Here is a 25572-nt window from a genome sequence, read left to right on the forward strand (position 1 = left end):
CTTGGTCTCTCCTTATTTTGACCATCTCTGAAGAATGCAAGCCAGTCATTTCATAGACTGTTCCTCACGTTGAGTTGGTCGATGTAGGTTGAGGAGCAGGTTGTACACTTCAGCAGGGATACTGCAGAGGTGATGTCTCTGTGTCAGTGCATCCTGCCAGCACAAACACAGGGCGTCTGCTCGTCACCTTTTGAGGGTGTTGACCTGATTACTTGGTTGCGGTGCCATCCACTGAGCTCCTTTGCTGTAGAATTACTCTGGTTGCTTTTGTAATTAGCAAGTGACTTGTGGGGAGGTACACAGAGACCATCTAAATAAGGGTTCCTCATCAAGTGCTCACTTATTTCAGCATCCATTGATGACTCACCCAAATCAATGACTATGCATGACAGTTACAAAATGGTGATTTTTCTACCATTCTTTCACTATTTATTAGTTGGCTTTCCTCTGGAAGGGAAAATACTCTTTCCCTCCACTTATATATTGATGTTTATTTATATCAGTTTAGATGAATGGATTAGTATTTTATGCAAGGGTTAAATTTGTTATCAGTATTTATTTTAATGCTCGCCATAAAGAGCACTGGGTGCACCTTCAATCTGGTTCCTGTGTCCTTCTGATGTGTGACCACCTTTTTCTTTTCTTTTTTTTAGCTCTTCTTTACTTTCTAGCTTAATAAGATGCTCTAGCTTAATAATAAGCTCAGCTTGTACTCTCCCTACTTCGGTCTTAGAATTAGCCATTTCTTCCTTTTTTTCCCACATTGGAGTATATTTAACTTACAATGTTGTGTTACTTTCTGCTATACAGCAAAATGAATCCATTTTACATATACACATGTATCCACTCTTATTTAGATTCTTTTTCCATATAAACCATTGCAGAGTATTCAGTAGAGTTCCCTATACTATACAGTAGGTCCTTATTAATTACCTATGTTATATACAGTAGTTTGTATATGTCAATCCCAGTATCCCAATTTACCCCTTCCCTCTTTCTCCCCCTGGTAACTATAAGACTGTTTTCTACTTCTACAGCTCTATTTCCATCTTGTAAATAAGTTCATTTGTACCATTTTTCTTTTTTTGTTTTTAGATTCCACATATAAGCCATTTCTTGAAGGAGTCTTGTTTCTTTTGGTGGAGAATGGTATTTAGAAACCAAAATCTGGGTTCTAGGTGTGACCATTGAAACTGGGGTGCCATACTTCTAGGACCTTCCGGCATACAGAGCTAGGGGTGTGTGTGTGTGTGTTTCTGTATCTAGTTCTATTTCCAAGTCTGTCTATGTTTATCTCTACTCAAAACCTTGAGTTCATAATTGTACATCCAAATGCAGTCTAACCCCACAGGTTTCCTGCAGCCCAACGCTGCCCCCGCCACCGCCACCCCGCCACAGTGTGTCTGCCTTCTTTCTCTGACAGTGAGAAACCTGGATTCCATTTTACTGTTGTTGCTGAGTTGCTCAGTCGTGTCCAACTCATTGCGACCCCATGGATTGCAGCACGCCAGGCTTCCCTGTCCTTCACCATCCTGCGGAGCTTGCTCAAACTCATGTCCATCGAGTCGGTGATGCCATCCAACCATCTTGTCTTCTGTTGTTCCCTTTTCCTCCTGCCTTCAATCTTTCCTAGCATCAGGGTCTTTTCCAATGAGTCGGCTCTTCACATCAGGTGGCCAAAGTATTGGAGCTTCCCCCTCCAATGAATACTCAGGATTGATTTCCTTTAGGATGGACTGGTTTGATCTCCTTGCAGTCCAAGGGACTCTCAAGAGTCTTCTCCAGCACCACAGTTCAAAAACATCCATTCTTTGGCACTCAGCTTTCTTTATGGTCCAGCTCTCACATCCATACATGACTACTGGAAAAACCATAGCTTTGATTATATGGACCTTTATCAGCAAAGTAGTGTCTCTGCCTTTTAACACGCTGTTTAGGTTTGTCATAGCTTTTCTTCCAAGGAGCAAGCATTTTTTAATTTCATGGCTGCAGTCACCATCTGCAGTGATTTTGGAATCCAAGAAAATAGTCTATCACTGTTTCCATTGTTTCCCCGCCTATTTACCATGAATACCAGCCTTTCCACTCTCCTCTTTCACCTTCATCAAGCCAGATATATATTTATCTGCTCAATCCTGGAAGACAAAAGCATTACTAAGGAGAGTTCAACATTTACTTACAGCTCTTTCTGTCTTGGGTTTGAGGACACATACTCAAAGTACTACATTTATCAATTACTTAGGGAACCCCCTCTGCCCTTCATGTGGTCATATATTCATTTGAAATACAATTCAGTTCCTTAGCTTCTGTTTGCATTCTATTTTTTAGATGATTTTAAAATTTTTATTTATTTATTTTTGGCTGCACTAGGTCTTCATTGCTGCAAGGAGGCTTTCTCTAGCTGCAGAAGAGCTGAGGCTCTAGTTGTGGTACAAGGGCTTCTGGCAGTAGCTTCTCTAGTTGCAGAGCACAGGCTCCAGGGTGCGTGGGCTTCAGTAGTTGTGGCACACGGGCTTAGTTGCCTCAAGGCATGTGGAATCTTCCTGGACCAGGGATCAAACCCATGTCCCGTGCATTGGCAGGTGGATTCTTAACCACCGGACCACCAGGGAAGTCCTGTATTCTGTTTTAAGGGTCCTTTCCCCATCCTGTTATATAATTTTTGAGACCATATGGCTTTTAAGTGGATGGTCGAGGGGAGTTTGAATACAGATTCTCGCTGACCTGGAAATCCATTTTCTCATCAATGGCAGTGACATTTGCAGGAGCCTTGGTGGGCTTTGCCACTGAAAGTTGCTCATGAAGGTACATGAGCTTTTGGCATCTTAACCTTGAATGGTCAGAGGAAGCAGAGGGTCCAGTGAAGGCTTTCTTGGCCGTCAAAGCAGTGACTGAGAGGGAGGGAGCACAGGTGAGGGAGCACCTCCCGCAGACTTCAGTGTTTGGTGGGAAAGCGTTCCTGCCATTGGTTCCAGAGCAGACTCTCTGATCCAGAGCCAGGAGACTCTCACTGTGCACCTTGCAGTGTAGACCAGACTTTCTCATATTCATGTGTCTTTACTGTGCCCCCCACCCCTCTGTCTCCCATGATTCCCCAACATGCAGTTTGCACCCAAATTTTATACCAGAATCTTCTCAGGGACCCTACATATTCCCTCAGCTCCCTTGCTCAAGTGGCATCTGTTTTAAGATAATCACTGACCTGGAGGTTTCTGTGAGATGCCAAAAAGGAGCGTATAGGGAAAGAGGAGAGGTTCGAGGCAAAATCTTTGGGATGATTAAATCCCAAAGACCAAGTCCAAGTACTACTGCCAGCACTCATGTGTCCTGACGTCCGTCTCAAGGGTTTTATTTTTATACAAAAAAAAATTTGTTTAGCTGTACCCTGTAGCAGACAGGATCTTACTTCCCTGACCAGGGATCAAACCGGTGCCCCTACAGCGGGAGCATGGAGTCTTAACCGCTGGACTGCCAGGGAAGTCCTGTTTCAAGGGTTTTATACCAGCGACTGCTCCTTTCTTCTCAAGCCTCTTCTCCCTGATCCTAGACTCTTGCTCTTCCCACATCCTCCTCCTGTCTCTCAACCCTGCCTGCCTACACAGAAGGGGCCGTTAGGCCCTCAAAACTTGGCAAGTCTGAATTAAAACTCGTTATTACAAACCGTGCACTGATTTTTGAAGGCTTTGGAAAAGAAGAATGTTAAACAGATTTATTTAGGTATGAGTTAAAGTGTACTATTAAAATTAATTTGATCTGTTACTTTTTTTTTTTTTTTTAAGTCCCCCTCCCCTAACTTAAGATACCAGGTATGGCTCACATTATCTTTTTCCTGGATGGTGCTGAGGGAGGCCGCGCCTGGCTTCTTCATGCACTCCCTTCTTGATTTTGCTGCGTCCAAATCTTCCGATCTTTCCCACCAAGGCGGCTTTAAAGTGATTGACCGGCAGCACGGGTGCTGGAATGTTGGGGAGGTGCAGACGAAGAGGGCAAGGACTGGTGGAAACAGCAATGGGGTGAACTTGTCAGAGTGGGTTCCTGAAAGCGTCTTTTCAGTTGTGTGTTTGCAGCCCTGTCCGGTCTGTTACCTGTCAGCATCGCTTGATTTCCTTTAGGGTTCAGGGAGAGCACTGAGTGCTCAGCGGAATCCTTCCCAGAAGCTCCCTCCGAAGGGAACTTGGTTAATTTCTCGAAAAATGGTCCCAGCCTGGCTCAGACGTATATACATAGGCGCAGCTACAGCTCTCATCTATAAATATTTAAATGGCAGCTCAGCTTTCAAAGCACGTCAGTGGCAAAGATCAAGCTTTTTGACCTTTTGTCAATTTGCTCAGTGAAATATGATTCTCCTGGCCTCCGTTCTTTGCAAAATGTTGTCTCCTCTTTTTTCCATAGTGAAAAGGGCTACATTTCCTCTAAAGGTACAATGGAGAAGACTTTTGGGGTCTCTTGGTATTTATGTGTGCACGCTTGCTAAGTCGCTTCAGTCGTGTCTGACTCTTTGCGACCCTGTGGACTGTAGCCCTTTGGGCTCTTCTGTCCTTGGGAGTCTCCAGGCAAGAACAGTGGAATGGGTTGCCATGCACTCTTCCATCCAGGGATCAAACCTGTGTCTCTTTTGTCTCCTGCATTGGCAGGCAGGTTCTTTACCACTAATACCCCCTGGGAAGCCCCTTTGTATCTTAATATATCTTATGTATCTTAATGTATCTAACTGTAAATAATAAAATTCCTGCTCCTGACTGAAGGAGATGTCTCAGAGGTGGTGTGGTGCTTTAGCTCCTGGAGAGGCAAGTGGAGCTAGCTGAAAGAGTTGAAGTTAGACGAGGAACCTGGAGATCCAAATTCAAGTCCTCTGGCTGAGTGGGTTTCCCTCCCACCACCCACCTAACCAGACTGCCTCAGGCCCCTGGGTGCTGCAGGCTCCTTCCTGTGGCAAAGTCCCTCTCATGAGCTAATTGTTAGGCCTTCTTTTGTAGGTGCTGAGAAGATCCAGTACAATACTGGAGAGAGGAAAGGGGGAAAAAAAATCAAGCATCTTGGGATTTAGCATCATATGGCAAAAACTCTCTGCTCCTAAATATACACGCATTTGAAATATGGTTTGGCTCCTGTCCAGTGTTCATTCTCTGATTTTGAATATTCTCAGCACACGCATATTTAAAGCAAGAAACAATATATACCAAAAGGGAAATTTAAAAAGAAACACATCGAGAGGCTGCTTCAAAGTAAGATCAGAGATTGGAAACCACATAACTTTCTGAAAGAATGAAAGCTATGAGGTTTAGCAGGAAGGAGTCACGAATATGATAAAATAAAGTTTTATTTGCTCTCACTGTCCCTGTGAAACTCTCTCTGTAAGGCTGGTTCCTCCCGACCCCTAGGATAAAATCTTGGGTCGCTGCCATTGACTTCTCTCAGGCAGTGAGTATCCCCTGTCTTCGGTCCCTTATGTGGTAGCTTCATTGTTAGAATATCCAGGCGCACATGCATCCTCATTTAAACTTAAGCTCCTTCCCGCTCCTTGGGAGGACCTAATTGGGGTTGTGTTGGAAAGGGCTGGATCTTTGGAAAGACTCAGCTCAGAGGCTAATTCCAGCTGAAGTTGGGGTTCTCTCCCGCACCCATCACCGTGCTGTTAGGTCATAGTGGGGGTGGTCCTGCTGGGGTTGGGAGGGCTCTGTGGGCCAGTGGACCATCTGGGTTTGGACCCATCCCCTCGACTTCCTGCCTAGCTGCGGTGAATGAGTAACTCAACCGCGGTGTTGCTCATGGTTTTCTCATCTATAAAATGAGAACGAGAATGTTACCTGCTTAATGAGGGGGGTGGGCAATGAGAACTAACTGATGTCCTACACTGACGGGTGACCAAGTAGGACACTCAGGACTCTGACCACTCACAGGAAGAACTCATGAATGTCCACCAGCATCCCCCTTGTCATCATCACTGCCCATCTTATCATGGTCCGTGCTCCTCATTCTAACGGTTTCTTCTTTTCAACCTGTCTTCCTGAGCGCCCATGGTCCCCCTGGCAGCTACTGTGGCATGCTCCCTACTGTTACCCTGCCTTCTATAGCGAGGGGTCCAGAGGTGGTGCTAGGAGATATCTGGAAGCCCTGTTTCTCTGTAGAGTGAAATGGAAGAGTGCCCATCTTTGTGAGTTGTGCATGCCCAAAAGCCCCTCCAAAGAGCATCACTCGGGAAGCTAAGGTGCTTCTGAGACCCCAGAGCCTGCAACCTCAGTCCCAGACTAGGTTGTAGCACTTCTCTCCTCTGGAGCCTTTTCACCTTGTGCTTAGCATCCTTCCTATGACATTTACACAGCAGTTTTATTATTATTATTTAAAAAGAACCGGGGTAGTGCAAATTTTTGTTCAAAGAAATGCTGCTTGAAATCTCTTTGATATTTGCCTCTAAGGTCCAGGAGGCACACATTTATTCCTGGCAATTTCCTTTTAAGGCACAAGCTTAAAATGCAAAATATAAGTTTCTAGATCCAGTCACTTGTTTGAAAGGGAAATCTCTCTTCTCATCACTCTCTGCTGCCCTCCAGAAAACAATGATCTGTTAGGAAAACAACCCTAATCCTTCCTGTTTACTGAAGTGGTGAAAGGGTCTTCAGACAATTAATGAACTTCAGGCTTCCCTGGGCAGAGGATTGAGATTGGCATCTATGTGTGGAAGTGGGTCTTCAGAATGTTTCCATGTGGATTTCAAATGCCAGGTCAGGTCATAGGGGCTGTGTGTGCTGCATCAGGGGGCATAGCACCCTCTTTCTCCTTATAAATGGAGGGACCCTGCCCCTGGGTCATGCCCAGTGAAAGGGCTTCCCCAGTGGAGTCCACAGATAAAGATGCTATGAGATGCTCATATGTGGCAGAGGGACTGTGCCAAGTGGAAATAGCACAGGTGTGGTGTCAGAAGCAGGTCTATTTAGAGCCCAGACCTGGAGCTAAGGACACATGACCTCGGAGGGTTTTAAGAATGGAATTGACAACCATTGGGGGAGAGGGTGCAAGTTGGCCCCCAGAGAGCATAGTGCACTTGAGGGACAGAAACATACTCTGTGGCAGAGCTTGCAAGCTACCCACCCAGGAAACACCCCTCTGTTTTGGTGCCAAGGAAGCAGAGGCAATTTTCCTTTCATACCTGCTCCAGCCCCCTGGATGGATCTCCCGAAGAAGATGGTCAGATCGGTTCACCCCACACTTGCTGGGTACATCTTCACATCTGGTGTCTTCAGCTTCCATGGTACACTCTGTGTACCTCTCCTTCTCTCAGAGCCTTGGAATGCCTGTTTCTATTTACTTCTCTGACCTGCAGACAGGGTTCCAGTTTAGATTGTCCTGAGGCTGTGGGTGGGAGGGCTGGGGGGTAGGTTTCTATACCTGCCATTGGGGAGGGCACTGAGTGCAGCGCTCCCAGACCCCCGTGTCCTCTTCTGGGCGGGCAGCCAGGCCTCAGAGCACCCCCTTCCCCATCACATTGTTATCTTGTCAAACTTCTGAGCAGGCGGTTTTCCCAGGACACAAGGGCCTTTCTAGAAGGGTACAGGATAAAGCAGGAGGAGCTGGTCACGGGAAGGGGGTCCGCTGTTTGGGGATTCCTCCTCTTCCCACACTACCTCCCCATGGATAGAGGACCTGGCTGTTCATCTAAGATCTTTTTCTCCTGTACCATCAAGTGGTTGTGGAAAGATGCTTCTCAGTCAAGGAGTCCATTTTCAGGTAGCTCTGGGTCTGGGTGGTCCATGGGACCAGTTCTGGTCAGTGAGAGGAAAGAAGAGGTGATGTGTGATATTTTAGAGCACAGACGATGGAGAAGCACAACCCTTGGTCACCCACCTGCCAGGTGGATGCTGAGGCCTGCGTGACCCCTAGGAACAGGGGACCCCCAAGACGGAAGAGGTCTGGATATCTGGGTTTCCACATGCAGGGAAGCTGCTGTCGACTTAAAGATACTACACAACGTGAGAGCTGAGAGTTAAATTTTATTTGGGGCAAAATGAGGACTGCAGCCCAGGAGACAGCACCTTAGATAGCTCTGAGAAATTGCTCCAAAGTGGTAGGGGGAAGGACAGTATATATGTGATCTGGGTGAAGGGGGAATGCATGCAATCAAGCGCTTATTTTTTTTGTAGAAAGTTTCTGTTGGTCTCGTGAAGCTTCTGCTGGTCATGAGAAAGAGTCACCACCATAAAGGATTTTAGTGCTTTTCTGGATGTGAGGAAATCCAAGGATTGGGTTCATAAAATCAGCTTCTGAGAATATCTAACAATCTGAAGATCTGTCCTGCCAGGCCCCACCCCTCCACCCTGAACTCCTTCAGGGAGTGTTGAAGATCAGCAGCTGAGCTGCAGCAGCACATGATTTAATCCTTGTGGAGTAAATGAAAAGCAACCACGGCAAGTGCCATTTTGTAGTTGACACTGCCCCCAGCTAGGACCACTTGCATTGATTGTCTTTGTGAGTAGGACATAAACGCGTGTTACTTGAACCCCCACATTTCAGTGCCTCCCTTGGTAAAGAGGCTAGTTTTATACTAACACCCTAATCCTAACCCTCTTTAATTACTTCCTTGTCCATCAGCTCCTCCTCTTACCCTCCACTACTTGATTTATCTTATCATTGTTGTGTAGGGTAGGAAATTGAGAGCCCTGTTACTGGTGCCACCAGGCTATTGGTTCGTCAGGAACCATAGGATCCATATGGATCTGTGATCAACAGGAAAAATGACATTTAGGTCCCACACTATTTAACTCTTTTTGCAGCAACAATTGTTGTGCGTGTAGAATTTCTTTAGTAAAGTATAGTAATTTTAGATCACTTGTATGTAACTCATAGTGTAATATATATCCTTTATAGAATTTCTTAAAAAATATAGAATATAATTTAAAAAATTAAATTATCAGTAAACATACCTCACCACAGTCCTCATGGGTAACATTTGATAGTTATAGCTTGAATCTTACTTTACTAGGATATTGAGAAAGTGTGGATTGAATGCATTTGGGTAGGTAGTTTACATTTTCATCTTTATGCTTAGCTGTTTTCTTTTTTAAGCAATGAATACACTAGGTGTGTAATTCTAAAAGAAAAGATGATTCAGGCACATCCATTATTATCCTTTGAGATAAACTTACAAGTAGAATTTCTGATTCTGAAGATAAACATGTTTGTAAGGTGTTGGATAAATAGTTTCATATTGTGTCCATTTCTTCTCACATAAGCAGTACACAAGATTTGCCTTCCCCTCTTGTCTTGAAAGCCTTGGGGAAATTATTTCCATTTTTTATTATTTATTAGAGGAGAGCTAGAAAATAAAGAAGTGTAAAAATTAAGGAAGTAGTAATTATGTTACAGCAGGCAGGAAGCTAGGTATTAGCAGAGAAAGGGGGCGGGGCCAGGTGGCAGGAAACGACTGGGCTTGTAAACACGCGGGTCCTTGGGCAGACGAAGGGAAGCAGGAACCCTCAGAACCGACGGGAAATCACACATTTTGGGTTGTAAGGGTCCAAGTAGCAGACGAAGAGGTCTTCCCTGGTGGCTTAGATGGTAAAGAATCCACCTGCAATGAGAGAGACCTGGGTCCTATCCCTCGGTTGCGAAGATCCCCTGGAGGAGAGCATGGCAACCCACTCCAGTATTCTTGCCTGGAGAATCTGCATGGACAGAGGAGCCTGACAAAGAGTCAGACATGACTGAGCGACTAAGCATAGCACAGCACAGCAAAGAATGCTTTTGAATTACGGTGCTGGAGAAGAATCTTGAGAGACTTTGGACAGCAAGGAGATCAAATCAGTCCATCCTAAAGGAAATCAGCCCTGAATATTCATTGGAAGGACTGTTGCTGAAGCTGAGGCTCCAATACTTTGGCCGCTTGATGCGAAGAGCTGACTCATTGGAAAAGATCCTGATGCTGGGAAAGATTTAAGGCACAAGGAGAAGGAGGCAGCAGAGGATGAGATGGCTAAATAGCATCACTGACTCAATGGACATGAATTTGGGCAAGCTCCAGGAGATACTGGAGAACAGAGGAGCCTGGCGTGCTGCAGTCCATGGGGTCACAAAGAGTTGGACAGTGATTAGCGACTGAACAAGCACAAGCCGGCCAAGAAAGGTGGGAAAAGGCTGCAATCTCCTGCATCCAAAGTAAAATTTTGCTCATTGTGCTCTCATTGCAATACGATTAGTCTACAGATAAGAAGTTCTCATCATGTACCAATGCCATGACACTTCTGATCTAAGCTAAATGGGGACCGAAGTCCCTCCTCCTCTCGGGAAGATGGAGCTGGGAAGGAAGTCAGGGATGTTGATCCTGAAACTCCTTCCCCAGTGAATATTCTGCTCCTTCATTTATATGGCCCTCGTAATAGGCTTGACAAAGAGGCCTGAGAACTCCTCACCTGTCTGCCCACTCTCTCTCTGAGGTCATGGTGGTGGTGGTGGTTTACTCATTCAGTTGTGTCTGACTCTTTGCGACCCCATGGACTGTAGCCCACCAGGCTCCTCTGTCCACGGGATTTCCCAGGCCAAGGATACTGGAGTATTCTTAACCTCTCTGCTTCATCTCCAAATTCTTTCACGATGAAGAAAGAACCTCAAACTCAGCAGCAACAATTAGTGACAAATGCATTCAAAGATAATCAGTGCTGAAATTTTAGTGATGCTCTTTAACTTAGAAATATACAGTATGAAGTGTGCACATGTAGCTTTGTGTGCACATGTGCGTGTCCATGAGAATCACACAGGCCAATGCTGGTCCCCTAGACCCAGAGATTGGGAGTGGCAAACCCCAAATTTCATTCCTTGTGGGTGTTGGAACCTCCTGGCTGGGAGGCCTAGTCCTGCTTGTCACCCCAAGTCAGGAGAGCTGGCTCCAGAGCCTGGCTCTGTGACTCTGAGTTGTAAGACTATCAATAAATCGTTCAAACTTGGAGCCAGTTTTTTCCCTCTTGTTCTTGGGTAGATGATTTTATGGCTTTTTCCAACTGGAGCTTTGTATGATTTTATGTTTTAAGCAGGGCACCCCCCTTTTATGACAGCACTCTTCTTTAAAGCTCCAAACTTGAAACATCTCTGTCACGCCACAATCCTCTGCTACAGAGATGTGTGTGTTTGCAACCCTTGACTGGTACAGAGAAGCATCTTTTAAAATGATACCCCAAGGATGGGATGGGAACAGAAGGTTATTAAGAGCATGGAAAAACAAGTTAATCACCTCTGCTGTGTGAATGTGCTTCAGCATTCACGAATTTCAAAGCTCGGCAAAGGATCGTTCACTGGTTGTGGTTTTCTTCTGTTCTCGCTATAGCTTGGGAGTACAAACAAAGCTATTAAGTGATTTAGTAATTTGAAAGAGCTTTAACAAATCCATTTAGTTAAGTGAGGAGGACCCATATGTAAAGGCTTGGTTTCAGATTTCTGTTGGCTGGGAATCTTTCCATTAAAAGAAAATGCATCTCCAGGATGCTTAAGTATTAAAAGGGAGTGTATTGGCTCAGATAACTCGAAAGTCCAAAGATCAAGAAGACATCAGGCATGGTTTGATCCAGACCTAAACTTATCAACCAAGACTCTATGGCTTTTCATCCTTCTCTGTGCTCTCTTTGGGTTAAAGCTGGTTCCTCCTATAGTTACAAGATGATGTCTAATACCTCCCTCAGTCCTTGTGCCTCATCACTTAATTCCAGTAGGAAAGAGCATAACTTTTCCCAGTCTTAAAGTTTCCTGTGGACCAGCTCAGGTCCTAGGCTCACCTCTGCATCGTGACCATAGTCAGGGGAATGGAGTGTATTGATTGATTTCCTTTTTTCCTTTTTTTTTGGTTGCACCATGCAGCATGCAGGATCTTAGTTCCCCAACAAGGGATTGAACCCACACCCCCTGCAACCCTGCATTGGGAGCTCAGAGTTTTAACCACTGGGCCACCGGAGAAGTCCTTGATTGGTTTTCTTAGTCCATTCAGGCCACTATCACAGAACACAACGTGCTAGGTGACATGTGTACTCACTCACTTGGTTGTGTCCGACTCTTTGCGACCTCATGGACTGTAGCCCACCAGGATCTTCTGTCCATGGGGATTCTCCAGGCAAGAAAACTGGAGTGGGTTTCCATGCCCTCCTCCAAGGGATCTTCCCAACCCAGGGATGGAACCCAGGTCTCCTGCATTGCAGGCAGATTCTTTACCATCTGAGCCACCAGGGAAGCCCCTGATGACATGAACAACAGAAATTCATTTCTCACAGCTCTGGAGGCTGAGTTCAGGGTGCCAGCCAGCATTGTTGAGTCCTGTTGAGAGCTCTCTTCTGGGTTACTGGTGGCCATTTTCTCTTCGTGTCCTCACTGGCAGAGGGGTAGCTCTTCAGGGTCTCTTATATCGCTTTTGTAAGGGCCCTCATCTCATTCATGAAGGCCCCACCCTCATGACCTGATCACCTCCCAAAGGTCCCACATCCAAACACCATCACCGTGGGTGTTCGGGTTTCAACACATGAATACTGGGGAGACACATTTAGCCCCCAACATCACACAAAGCCAGTGCTGGAGAAGGGGAAACTCTACAGCATAGATGGAGTATAAGTCTTCATTCTGCTTTATTTTCTTACCTGGATAAAGAAGTCGGTTTTAGGAGTCTTGTTAAGCTTTCTGGGGGAAAAAAAAATAGCACTGCTTGTAGTCTGCCAGATTCCACAGTATAAATTCTGCAAATGTAGCTGATTTCAAGCTATCGTGTTTCAATATCAACTTTCCTGAGTACAGTAAGTCCCTTATGTACAGACCCTTTAAAAGTTGTGAACTTTCAAAGATGTGAATGTGCATGTCCAATCACACAGTTAGTTCCCGTGTCTGGTGTATGTTGTCACAGGCACGCATCCTCTCAAGTGGTTGTGCTTTGATATACTTTACTGTTTAGTACTGTATAGAATACAGTGGTTCAGCATCTATTTCAAGCCCAGATTGTCTAAAAGTAACTGTAAGAGCAGCAGTGATGTAGCTGGTACTGCTCTACTTTTCAAGGTACTGGAAGATTGAAAATATTTAATTTATTTTTTGTGTTTGCTTGTTTTTATGTATTATTTGCATGAAAAATACTATAAACCATTTACAGTACAGTACTGTATAGTCGATGTGTTAGTTGGGTACCTAGGCTAACTTTGTTGGACTTATGAACAAATTGAACTTACAAAAGTGCTCTTGGAATGGAACTCATTTGTATGTAGGGCACTTACTGTGTTTAATAATTGGAGAAGGTAGCCTCTGGCTTCAATACATTGTTGGGAGCATCTTTGTAACTTGCGGCTGGTTGTACTGGTTACCTTGCATGTTGGCAATACTCCCTGGGTTACTACAAATACCTGACATCAGGCAGAACTTGGATTTTCCTAAAGTGTGCTTTCCCTGGTATTTTGAACTTTTTCTTCCTAGAGGATGATTTCAGGAGAGGCACTGAAGCGATGTGATGATTTTGTCCTTAAAGGCTCGAGGGTTGGGGGTCTGTCCTGTGGTTTTTCTGATGTCATTTGCTGGCTGTGCTGACTCTGAAGGCTGCCTGTGATTAGAACCCTCTGGTTTTGAAACCTCTTCTAATAATTCCTGTGCATCACACCCAGCTGTTCGGTTTAGATCCAGGTGTGGTGTCCTCCACAAATTAATTTGTCCTTGATATTGAGGCTCCTTGAAATAGCAATACTTTTAATCTTTGCCATCCCATGAATATATATATTTTTAAAAGGTTAGTCTTCCTAGATGAGATAATGAATAAGCCACTGGTTGAGTCTGAATCAATATGCAATTGTATTTTAAATGCAGCATGCATCTCAGCGCTGAGTTTTACTGCACTTTTAACCAAGGTTACACTGGTCTGCCTTAATAGATTAAATGCTGAGGGGGCTGTGAAAGCTAATTTATCTGAGGCCACAATGGAGGAAAGCATAGGTCTCCTCATACCACCTCCTCTGTCTTCCAGTCTCATAGCAAGTATTGGTTTGAGCAAGTTTGAGGTCTTCAATGTTAATCCACCACCCCACTTCCTTCCCATTGTCTTAAAAGAGGAGGCAACAGACCCCAGGACCCCACAGTCTAGCTTTTCTGGCAGGGAGCGGTGGAGTCCTTAGTGAGGAGAGTCCTGTTCTGATAGAGTGGCTATAGACTCTAAAGCCTGCCTCAGGGCCTTTGCACATGCTGTGCCCTCTGCTGGGATTCTCTCTCTCTCTCTCCATGTCTCAGCATGGAGACTCCTTTTCATCACAGTATAGGGCAGACATCTCCCTAGAGAGGCCCACTCTGACCATACTCTCTAAAGGAACTCTCCCTTGGGAGAGTGGGGGGGCGGATAAATTAGTTTGGGATTAACAGACATACACTACTATATATAAAATAGATAAACAACAAGGACTTACTGTATAGCACAGGGACCTATCTCAATATTTTGTAATAACCTATACAGGAAAATAATGAAAAAGAATACATCTGAATTACTTTGCTGTATGCCTGGAAACTTATACAACATAGTACACCAACTGTACTTCAACTGAAAAAAGAAGGTAAAAAATACAGTTCCCTACTTAAACACCCCAGCCTTTGCTTTCATACTTTCTTACTCTATTTTCTCCTCATTTTCATGAGCTGAGATTGCCTTGTTTGCATGTTTGTGGTCTCTGTCTCTCCCACTGGAATGTGCACCCTTTGGGGCCAGGACCTTATCTTTCTCTCCCTCTTGTTCACCAACATACCTGTGCTGTGGGTGATCCATACATTTGAATGAATTAGTAAATGGATGAATGAAGAGCCTTGGTCCTCCATTTCCAGGAAGACTGACCCAAGAGAGCTTTCCTACCTCCACATGTATGGGATTTGGTTTCCTCATCTGTAAGATGGGGGACCTTCCCTCAGCCTATGGGATTTCTGTAGAAACCTGTGTTCTTCCCCCTCAGTTTGTTAAGTGTGATCAGCCAGAAGGCTTTCTCATCTGTATTTGTATCTGCATTTCGTGCCACCCCCCCAACCCCAACAGTCTCTCCTGTTGGTTTGTCTGTGCGACTGATCCCTTCCTGATGGAGATTATATGGTCCTCATGGAGGGGAGCTGATCCTAGCTCAGTCAGTAAAGAATCTGCCTGCAATGCAGGAGACCCGGGTTTTATTGCTGGGTCAGGAAGATCCCCTGGTGGAGGAAATGGCTACCCACTCCAGTATTCATTCTTGCCTGGAGAATCCCATGGACAGAGGAGACTGGCAGGCTACAGTCTATGGGGTCGCAAGAGTCAAACACGACTTAACGACTAAACCAACCAACTGTGGGGGGCACTGACATCAAGGAAATGCCAGTGTGGCCTGTGTGACCAGGGCCAGGACAAGCCCATGTGCCTTACACAGTGGAGGGCTCAGGCGGGGGCTTCTCTGTCATCTCAGAACAGAAGGTTGGCCTAGGATGGCAGGTGGAGGAGGGTTTCATTTTATTAAAAAAGTTTATGCAATTAAAAAAATATTTTGTCCGTGCTGCCCAGCTTGTGTGATCTCAGTTCCCTAATCAGGGATCAAACCCAGGCCATGACAGTGCCAAATCCTAACCACTAGGCCTCCAGGGAACTCAAATTTATACAATTTTTAAGGGTTACTTTCCATTTACATTTATTACAAAATATTTATATTCCCTGTGCTGTAAAATACATCCTTGTAGCCTGTCTTACGCCAAGAGTTTGTACCTCTCACTCCCACCCTGATATTGCCCCTTACTCCTCCCCACGGGTAATCATGAGTTTGTTTTCTATATCTTCTTTTTTTGTTGTTTTCACTGGTTTGTTGTATTTTAAATATTCTATATATAAGTGGTATCATGCAGTATTTGTCTTTCTCTGTTTGACTTATGTCACTTAGCATAATGCCCTACAAGTCCATCCATATTGTTGCAAATGGCAAGATTTTGTTCTTTTTTATGGCAGAGTATTGTTCCATTGTACGTATGTACCACATCTTCTTTATCCATTCATCTGCTGATGGACAGTTAGGTTGCTTCCATGCCTTGCCTACTGTAAATAATGCTGCTATGAACATTAGGGTATGTGTATCTTTTCATATTGAACTTCTTGGTATTTTTTTTTTTTTTTGGATATATACCAAGGAGTGGAATTTCTGGGTCATATAGTAGTATATTTTTAGGTTTTTGAGAAGCCTCCTTACTGTTTTCCACAGTGGCTGTACCAATTTAAATTCCCATCAACAGTATACAAGTACATTTCCTTTTCTCACATCTTCACCAACATTTGATATTTGTGCTCTTTTTGATGATAGCCATTCTAATAGGTGTGAGGTGATATCTCATTAGGGCTTTGATTTGCATTTCCTTGATGATTACTGAAGGAAAGTTACAGGGCTCAAAATAGCCTGGGGTTAAAACACCCCTCTGGATTCTCTCCACCATTCTATACAAAACAAAGAACTCTCTCACCCGAAGGAAAAAAATGGACATTAAGGTTGATTATGCCCGGCTCCCAGCCGGTCCCAGCCTCTGGCGGATGTCTGGAATTCCTTGCCCCAGCCGTTTAAGAGATAACTAACCTGAACAACCTTGGAGAAGAACAGGCCCCTTAAGACAGTAGATTTCCACATATATGCCTATATATATACTTACTCTTTTCTTGGGTTGGTGCAGCAGCTCACTAATCTGACTGCGGCCCCTTCTCGCCTCATTAAAGGTGATCTATTCCTGTAAAGTGCTGGTCTTGTTCTTTTCTGAACCTCACCTTCTCTAACTCCCTTACCTTACAATTAGTGATGTTGAACATCTTTTCATGTGCCTGTTGGCTGTCTATATTTCCTCTTTGGAAAACTGTCTATTCAGTTCTTCTGCCCATTTCTAAATCAGGTTAATTTTTTAGATGTTGAATCATATGACCTGTTTATATATGTTGGATGTTAATCCTTTATTGATCATGTCATTAGCAAATGTTTTCCCCATTCATTTTGTTTATACTTTTCTTTGCTGTGCCAATGCTTTTAAGTTTAATTAGATCACATCTGTTTATGTTTGCTTTTATTTCCTTTACTTAAGGAGATGGGTCCAAAAATATTGCTACAATTTATGTCAAAGAATGTTCTTCTTATGTTTTCCTCTAGGAGTTGAACGGTATATGGTCTTACATTTAGGCCTTTAATCCATTTTGAGATTATCTTTGTATATAAAATACATTAGGTCTTGAATCCATTTTAAGTATATTTTGGTGTTAAAGAATGTTCAAATTTCCTTCTTTTACAAGTCAGTTCAGTTCAGTTGAGTCGCTCAGTCGTCTCTGACTCTTTGTGACCCCATGAATCGCAGCACGCCAGGCCTCCCTGTCTATCACCAACTCCTGGAGTTCACTCAGACTCACGTCCATCCAGTCAGTGATGCCATCCAGCCATCTCATCCTCTGTCGTCCCCTTCTCCTCCTGCCCCCCATCCCTCCCAGCATCAGAGTCTTTTCCAATGAGTCAACTCTTCACATGAGGTGGCCAAAGTACTGGAGTTTCAGCTTTAGCATCATTCCTTCCAAAGAAATCCCAGGGCTGATCTCCTTTAGGATGGACTGGTTGGATCTCCTTGCAGTCCAAGGGACTCTCAAGGGTCTTCTCCAACACCACAGTTCAAAAGCATCAATTCTTCGGCACTCAGCTTTCTTCACAGTCCAACTCTCACATCCATACATGACCCCTGGAAAAACCATAGCCTTGACTAGATGGACCTTTGTTGGCAAAGTAATGTCTCTGCTTTTGAATATGCTATCTAGGTTGGTCATAACTTTTCTTCCAAGGAGTAAGCGTCTTTTAATTTCATGGCTGCAGTCACCATCTGCAATGATTTTGGAGCCCAAAAAAATAAAGTCTGAGACTGTTTCCACTGTTTCCCCATCTATTTCCCATAAAGTGATGGGACCAGATGCCATGATCTTCGTTTTCTGAATGTTGAGCTGTAAGCCAACTTTTTCACTCTCCACTTTCACTTTCATCAAGAGGCTTTTTAGTTCCTCTTCACTTTCTGCCATAAGGGTTGTGTCATCTGCATGTCTGAGGTTATTGATATTTCTCCCAGCAATCTTGATTCCAGCTTTTGCTGCTTCCAGCCCAGTGTTTCTCATGATGTACTCTGCATATAAGTTAAATAAGCAGGGTGACAATATACAGCCTTGACGTACTCCTTTTCCTATTTGGAACCAGTCTGCTTTTCCATGTCCAGTTCTAACTGTTGCTTCCTGACTTGCATATAGGTTTCTCAAGAGGCAGGTCAGGTGGTCTGGTATTCCCATCTCTATCAGAATTTTCCACAGTTTATAGAGATCCACACAGTCAAAGGCTTTGGCATAGTCAATAAAGCAGAAATAGATGGTTTTCTGGAATTCTCTTGCTTTTTCGATGATCCAGCGGTTTTATCTCTGGTTCCTCTGCCTTTTCTAAAACCAGCTTGAACATCTGGAAGTTCACGATTCATATATTGCTGAAGCCTGGCTTGGAGAATTTTGAGCATTACTTTACTAGCGTGTGAGATGAGTGCAATTGTGCGGTAGCTTGAGCATTCTTTGGCATTGCCTTTCTTTGGTATTGGAATGCAAACTAACCTTTTCCAGTCCTGTGGCCACTGCTGAGCTTTCCAAATTTGCTGGCATATTGAGTGCAGCACTTTCACGGCATCATCTTTCAAGATTTAAAATAGCTCAACTGGAATTCCATCACCTCCACTAGCTTTGTTCGTAGTGATACTTTCTAAGGCCCACTTGACTTCACATTCCAAGATGTCTGGCTCTAGGTGAGTGATCATACCATCGTGATTATCTTGGTTGTGAAGCTCTTTTTTGTATAGTTCTGTGTATTCTTGCCACCTCTCCTTAATATCTTCTGCTTCTGTTAGGTCCATACCATTTCTGTCCTTCATCGAGGCCATCTTTGCATGAAATGTTCCCTTGGTATCTCTAATTTTTTTTTATAAGTAGCTATCCAGTTTTCCAAGCACCATTTATGAAGAGACTGTCTTTTTGCCATTCTATATTTTGCCTTCTTTGTTGTAGATTAATTGACCACAGGTGTGTGGGTTTTGGAGAAGGAAATGGCAACCCACTCCAGTATTCATGCCTGGAAAATCCCACGGACCGAGGAGCCTGGTGGGCTACAGTCCATGGGGTCGCAAAGAGTCGGACAAGACTGAGCAACTTCTGTGTGTGTGTGTGTGTGTTTATTTCTAGGCTTTCTATCCTATTCCATTGATTTCTGTGTCTGTTTTTGCACCAGTACCATGCTGTTTTGATGACTGTAGCTTTGTAGTATAGTCTAAACTCAGGGAGCCTGATTCCTACAGCTCTGTTGTTCTTTCTCAAGACTGTTTTGGTTCTTTGGGTCTTTTGTATTTCCATACAAATTTTAAAAGGGAAAGGCCATCAGCCAGTCCACAAGTCATTATTCCCAGGGTAGCTGTTAGAAGTGGAGGATCAGGGGTTTGGAGAGTTGGGAATTTCAAATGGATCCAAGACTCTCAGGTGAGGAGAAAATCTGTACAATCATTTTGTGGAGATGAGCTGAAAGACTTCGTTTCCTACCAATCCCTCAGTCCCAGTGAAAAGCAGTATTGTGTGGTGGTTATAGCACATGCTCAGTTAAGAGGGACTATCTGGTGTAAAGTCTGGTGTTCTCTGCCTTGCTGTGTGATCCTGAATAAGTAGCTTGGTTTTCTTATCCAAGAAATAAATATAATGATATGACTTGATTCATAAACCTGTTGCTATATGGATCAAATGAATTGAATAAGGCCTAGCGTTTGGAAGGGGATAATAAATATTAGTTGATGTTGGTTGTGAAAATAACATGTTATTATTTTAACTGGGACAGCCTGGCTTCTAAGACTAGGCTCAGAGACCCAGGTAGAGCAAGGGACCTCCTTGAAGTTTGAGCTACCCTTTGGGACATCTCTTTCAATCAGTCCTTAAAAAATTTTTTTTAATCTTTTTTTCCCCACTTTTATTAAGTATAATTGGCATATATACAACTTTAAGGTATATTTTATATGCATCATGAAGTGATTATCACATTATGTTTAGTGAACATCCATCATCTTATATAGATACAAAACTAAAGAAATAGATAACATTTTTTCTTGTGATTGTAATTTAAAATTCGCTCTCATAACAACTTTCATATATAACTTACAGCAGTGTTAATTATATTTATCATTTTGTGCATTATATCTCTAGTACTTATTTATCTTTCTTGTGATTCAATATTTTACAGATTGTATTCCGTTTAAAGTTATAAAATATTGATTATATTCCTTGTGCTGTATAATATATCCTTGTAGCTTATTTATTTTATACATAGTAGTTTGTATCCCTTAGTCCCCTACCCCTGTCTTGCTCCTTCCCCACCAGTAACCACTGATCTGTTCTCTTTATATCTGTGAGTCTGTTTCTTTTACATCGTATTCAATCAGTGTTTTATTTTATTTGACCACAGCATGCGGCCTGTGAGAATCTTAGTTCCCTGACCAGGGATTGAACCTGGGTCCCTGGCAGTGGAAGCATGGCGTCCTAACCACTGGACCAGCAAGGAATTCCTTTATTTTTATTTTGCTTAAAATTTTTTTATTGTGGTAAGAACACTTAATATGAGATATACCCTCTTAACAAAATTTTAAGTGCATAATACATCATTGTTAACTACAAGCATGACATTGTACAGCAGGTTTCTAGAACTTATTCATCTTAGATGACGAAAACAAAACAGAGAATCCAGAAATAAAGCCACATAAATACAGTCAACTGGTTGACTGGGGCACCAAGGCTATGTAACAAACGGTGCTGGGAAAACTGGACATCCACATGCAAAAGAATGAAATTGTACTCTTAACTTAGATCGTACACCCAAAGCAACTCAAAATGGATAAAGATTTAACTGCAAGACCTGGAACTGTAAAACTCCTGGAAGAAAACAGAAGGGGAAAGCTTCATGGTGGTGGCTTGGCAATGATTTCTTGGATATGACAGCAGTAGACCTTATATTCCCACTCTGTCCCCAGGCCCCTGTGCCAGTGCAAAGAGTTTTCAGGCATGGAGGGCAGGGGGCTGCAGAGTGCCATGGTCAGACATGACTTTGACCCAGGCTTCTGCTATTTGCAATTTGTATGACGTTTTCTCATACAACTTTTCTCATCTGTACAATGTTGCTGTTGTTATTTAATTGCTCAGTCATGTCCAACTCTTTTGTGACCCCATGGACTGTAGTCTGCCAGGCTCCTCTGTTCCTGGGATTTTTCAGGCAAGAATACTGGAGTGGGTTGCCATTTCCTTCACCAGGGTATCTTCCTGACCCAGGGATTGAACCCCATGTCTCTTGCTTGGAAGGCGGATTCTTTACCACTAAGCCACCTGGGAAGCCCCCATCTGTACATTGGGGGTAAGTATTACCAGACATGTACTTGTGCTGATCAGTGCTTGCTGCCCCTGCTCAGAATCCAGGGGCCCAGGTCTGGTGCAGCCAGGCTCAGTGCCCCCTCTCGGTGCTGACCGCGTCCTGTAGTGCTCCTGGAACATTCTCAGCTATGTACCTACACGGGGAAGTTGAGGGACCCTCAATGTGCTGACTCATTTTCCGGGGCTCACCCAGCAGGGTCACCTCCTTAATTCCCCATGATGCCAGGACCAACATAGACACAGTCTGTTCTTCTGTTTTAAACTCCCGTTAATTCTTAGGCACTAACGAGGGCCTCTCAGCCCAGGAGGCTGATTAGAAGGGAAGAATTGAGTGGGACAATTAGGACGCAGAAGAAGGGAAGGACGGCGGGAGTCCTAATCCCCAAACAAGCTAGTGTGAGATCAGGCTTAACGTCAAATACGTCATCCGTCAAACAGTCATCCTCCGGCCACTTGGAGGCCAGTCCCCTGAGGTTCAGGTCAGGTGGCCTGATGTGGGTAATCACTTAGTTCTCTCCCTTAATGGCAAACAACAGACTAGGGATGAGGACTCTTGCACTTGGGTAATCTTGTAATTATGGTGTTGCATCTTTAAATGGCTCAGGGTAAACAGGATGCTGGAATTACGAAAGGTGTATAATAAATGTTTAAATTGATGATGACACCGAGGTTGCTCTAGGTGCTAGGAGGTCTCCGTCTTGACATGATTTAGCTTTATTACGGGTAGGTCTCTCTTATCTTTGGTTTAGAACATTCCTAGCAGTTTTCTAGTATTAAAGTTGTTAATTTAACATTTCCAAAAGCCCAGGGAATAAAGTTAGCTATTTCTCACATTCAGAAAAGAGAAGGCTTTTTTCTTTGAAAATATCGGAAGTTGAGAGTCATTATGATCTTGGAGGAGGAGCAGTGAGCAGTCCTGAAGAGAGATCTTAGCTCTCTGCCCAGGGACTGGACCTGTGTAGCTCAAGTGGTAAAGAATCTGCCTGCGATGCAGGAGACGTGGGAGACGTGGGTTCAATCCCTGGGTGGGGAAGATCCCTGGAGGAGGAAATGGCAGCCAACTCCAGTATTCTTGCCTGGGAAATCCCATGGACAGAGGAGCCTGCTGGGCTACAGTTCATGGAGTTGCAAAGAGTAGGACACAACTGGGAAAGGATTCACCTGGTTCACAAGCCTGGACGGAAATCAGGAGTCCTAACCTCCAGTCCAGCAGGGGCTAGAGATTAGAAGCAAAGTGACCCTGCCTCTTTTCCCGATTTGAAAGCAAGAATATTTAAGGAGGCAAAATTATAAAAACAGCTATGAATTTATTACTAGAGACACAGCACAAGTGAGCGAGTATGCAGAGAAGCAGTTTATTCTTTTGAGACAGAGGCAAGGCAGAGATGCACACCCAGAGAGGAATGAGGGTGTCCTGAATGAGGAGCGAAGTAAAGAGGTGATGTAAACCTCTTCTATAGGACAGTCCTTCCAGGGCTTTGTTTACCTTTGACCAATTATCTCCTCTTTCCACACCTGACTGGTCCTGGGATCCTCTCCAAGATGCATGCCCAACTTTTTTGCCGAGATGGATCCCATCACAGAGGCCTATGGATGCATGTCCACACTTGTTATTGGATAGGACCCCCTTCCTTTTTGACCCCCAAGAAGCATGTGCTTTCTGCACATATGCAGACAGGGAAGTCCTCCTTGACCTCAGGAGTGAGCGCCTTGTCTGTCTACTTCAGCAGAGCTCAGCTTCTGCCACTAGCTTTGTCCTTGGAGTGTCTGGGTGAGAACAAAGCTTCAGTTTTACTCCACTTGACAAACGCCAGCTGTCCAGTCCAGGAGCCCATGTATCTCCTACCTCGATTACCCTTTCCCCCTCAGTCTATACTGGCCATCTGACCTATGGGGCTGCCCATCATGGGGCAGAGGTGAAGCCGAGTGTGGTCCATGCAGCCAGACTCCCAAGTGAGTTCAAATCCCGACTTTTCACCTCCCGAGCTGTTTGACTCACGGGGTGACTAACTTCTCTGTGCCTCCGATTCTTCCCTGTACCAGGCACACAGAACCACATTCCTGACCTCAGGGAATTCCAAGATTCCATAGGACACTTTACTTAGAACAGTGCTTAGTATGTAAGAGCAATCGCACTGGTAGCTGCTGTTATTGACACCAATAATTAACATTAAAAGAGAAAATCAGATTTCTGAAATAAGTTTTTGGTTTTTTTTTTTTAAATAACCATACACTGAGCTTCAGTTTGAAAATAAAGAAGTGATTGGGCTGAAGAAAAGCCTCATCTGTGACAGACGGTTGGACACACACAACTATTTCAGGGCTTCTAGCAAGAGCAAAATTAATTTTCATGTAAGATGATTAAGCAGATGAAACAATTCTTGTGCAGTAAATGTGACTAAATACAGGTGTTGCCTCTCATACCTGAGCTCAGGTACACACCATTCTCTGCAGTGGCCCCTTTTGCTTGCTCTCAGAGCCTTTAAACATTTTTTTGCTGTCAAATGTATTTTAAAGAAGTCAAGAGGAGAGAAATAGCCTATTGTATTTGCAATTTTTCTTCCTTCATTACTGATGTTCCAAGGCTCCTTCTGGTATCATTTCTCATTTGTCTAAAGAACTTTCTGAAGCAATTATTTAGAGCAGATTGCTGACAATGAATCCCCCCTGGTTTTCCTTCATCTGAGAATAATTTTTAACAATGACTGGAATTTTATTTTTTATTTATTTGTTTATTTTTGGCTATGTTGGGTCTTCATTGCTGCATGTGAGCTTTCTTTAGTTGCAGAGTGTTGGGCACTCTCTAATTTCGGTTCATGGGCTTCTCACTGCGGTGGCTTCTCTTGTTCTGGAGCATTGCTCTAGGTGCATGGGCTGTAGTAGTTGGAGCATGCGGGCTCAGTAGCTGTGACTGGCTGGCTCTAGGGTGTGCAGGCTTCAGTACCTCAGAGTCTTTATATTTGAGCAGCGTGGATGCTTCCAAATGGTGGGTCTTTTGCCATCTTCCTTTTGGCTGAAATGGCTACAGTGAGGAGTGACACGGTGAGGAATCCACCGTGTGGGTTTGCAAGCGCAGGGGAGCCTCCTGCGAGCTGCAGAAACAGTGTGTATCTGAGGGTAGAGTTAATTATTCAAACCAATGAGGACCAACGAGAAAGTGAGCGAGGCAGCCAGCGGGCCAAGCGGGCCAGATCACAGATGCTGGATGCTGAGGCGCCCCTTGCACACCATCCTTGATGGAGTGGTCCATGTGTCTGCAGCTCTCTAGAATTATTTTATTGACTTACATCTCTGGAAAATGTAGCAGCCGGACTGCTTTTCCTGGGGGAGGTTTTTATCTTGGCTTTCAATTTTCACTAGTTAATGTACTGTCATTCACAACCAAGCAGAAACTCAAGAAATGGAATCTTTTATTCAACAGATAGTCACAGAGCCCTTTCCATGAGGCAGGTGCCATTCTGAGGACTGGGGACACGACAGGGTCATTCCAAAGCCTTGCTGTCGGGGAGAACATCCCCCTCGGATGCAGTCAACCTGGTGAAGAGGAAAAAATCCACTCATCCAGAAAGTGTAGATGCTTGTTGTGTACAAAAGAACAGCAATTAAAGGGGTGGGATGCTTTTGGGGTCAATGAAGAAATCAGTAGACTTGCTAAAAAAAGATCAATTTTAGGTTGACAGAAATGATGATCAGAAAGTAGAGAATTCCTATGGACCTTCGCTCCTCCCTACCCACAGTTTTCCCTATTACCTGTATCTTGCATTAGTGGATACTTCTGTCACAATTGATGTGCCCATGTTAATACATTATTATTATTTTTTATGGTCATTAGCTCACTAAATTTTATTTTTTATTGACATATAGTGATTTACAATGTTGTGTTGATTACTGCTATACAGAAAAATGATTCAGATATATATATATATATATATGTATGTATGTATTCCTTTTTTATATTCTTTTCCATTATGGTTTATCCCAGGATATTGAATAGAGTTCCCTGTTCTATACAGTAGGACCTCCTTGTTTATCCACTGATACATTAACTACAGTCCAGAGTTTACATGACAGTTCACTCTTCTTTTTTGACAGTTTACTGTTGATGTTGTACATTCTGTGAGTTTGGACAAATGTCTATGACATGT

General features: G+C 43.8%; 1 protein-coding gene and 1 non-coding gene across 3 annotated transcripts in view; one reads left to right on the forward strand and one right to left on the reverse strand.

Annotated features, from left to right (window-relative positions):
- The window catches only part of STX2 (syntaxin 2), a 271361-nt gene that overhangs the window by 136256 nt on the left and 109533 nt on the right, over positions 1–25572 (forward strand). The window lies entirely within an intron of this gene.
- Positions 20495–20567, reverse strand: TRNAL-CAA (transfer RNA leucine (anticodon CAA)). The gene has a single exon. It is a non-coding gene; the product is annotated as a tRNA-Leu (tRNA).

This window comes from Bos indicus, chromosome 17 (genome assembly GCF_029378745.1).
Source record: "Bos indicus isolate NIAB-ARS_2022 breed Sahiwal x Tharparkar chromosome 17, NIAB-ARS_B.indTharparkar_mat_pri_1.0, whole genome shotgun sequence".
Classification (NCBI taxonomy): domain Eukaryota; kingdom Metazoa; phylum Chordata; class Mammalia; order Artiodactyla; family Bovidae; genus Bos; species Bos indicus.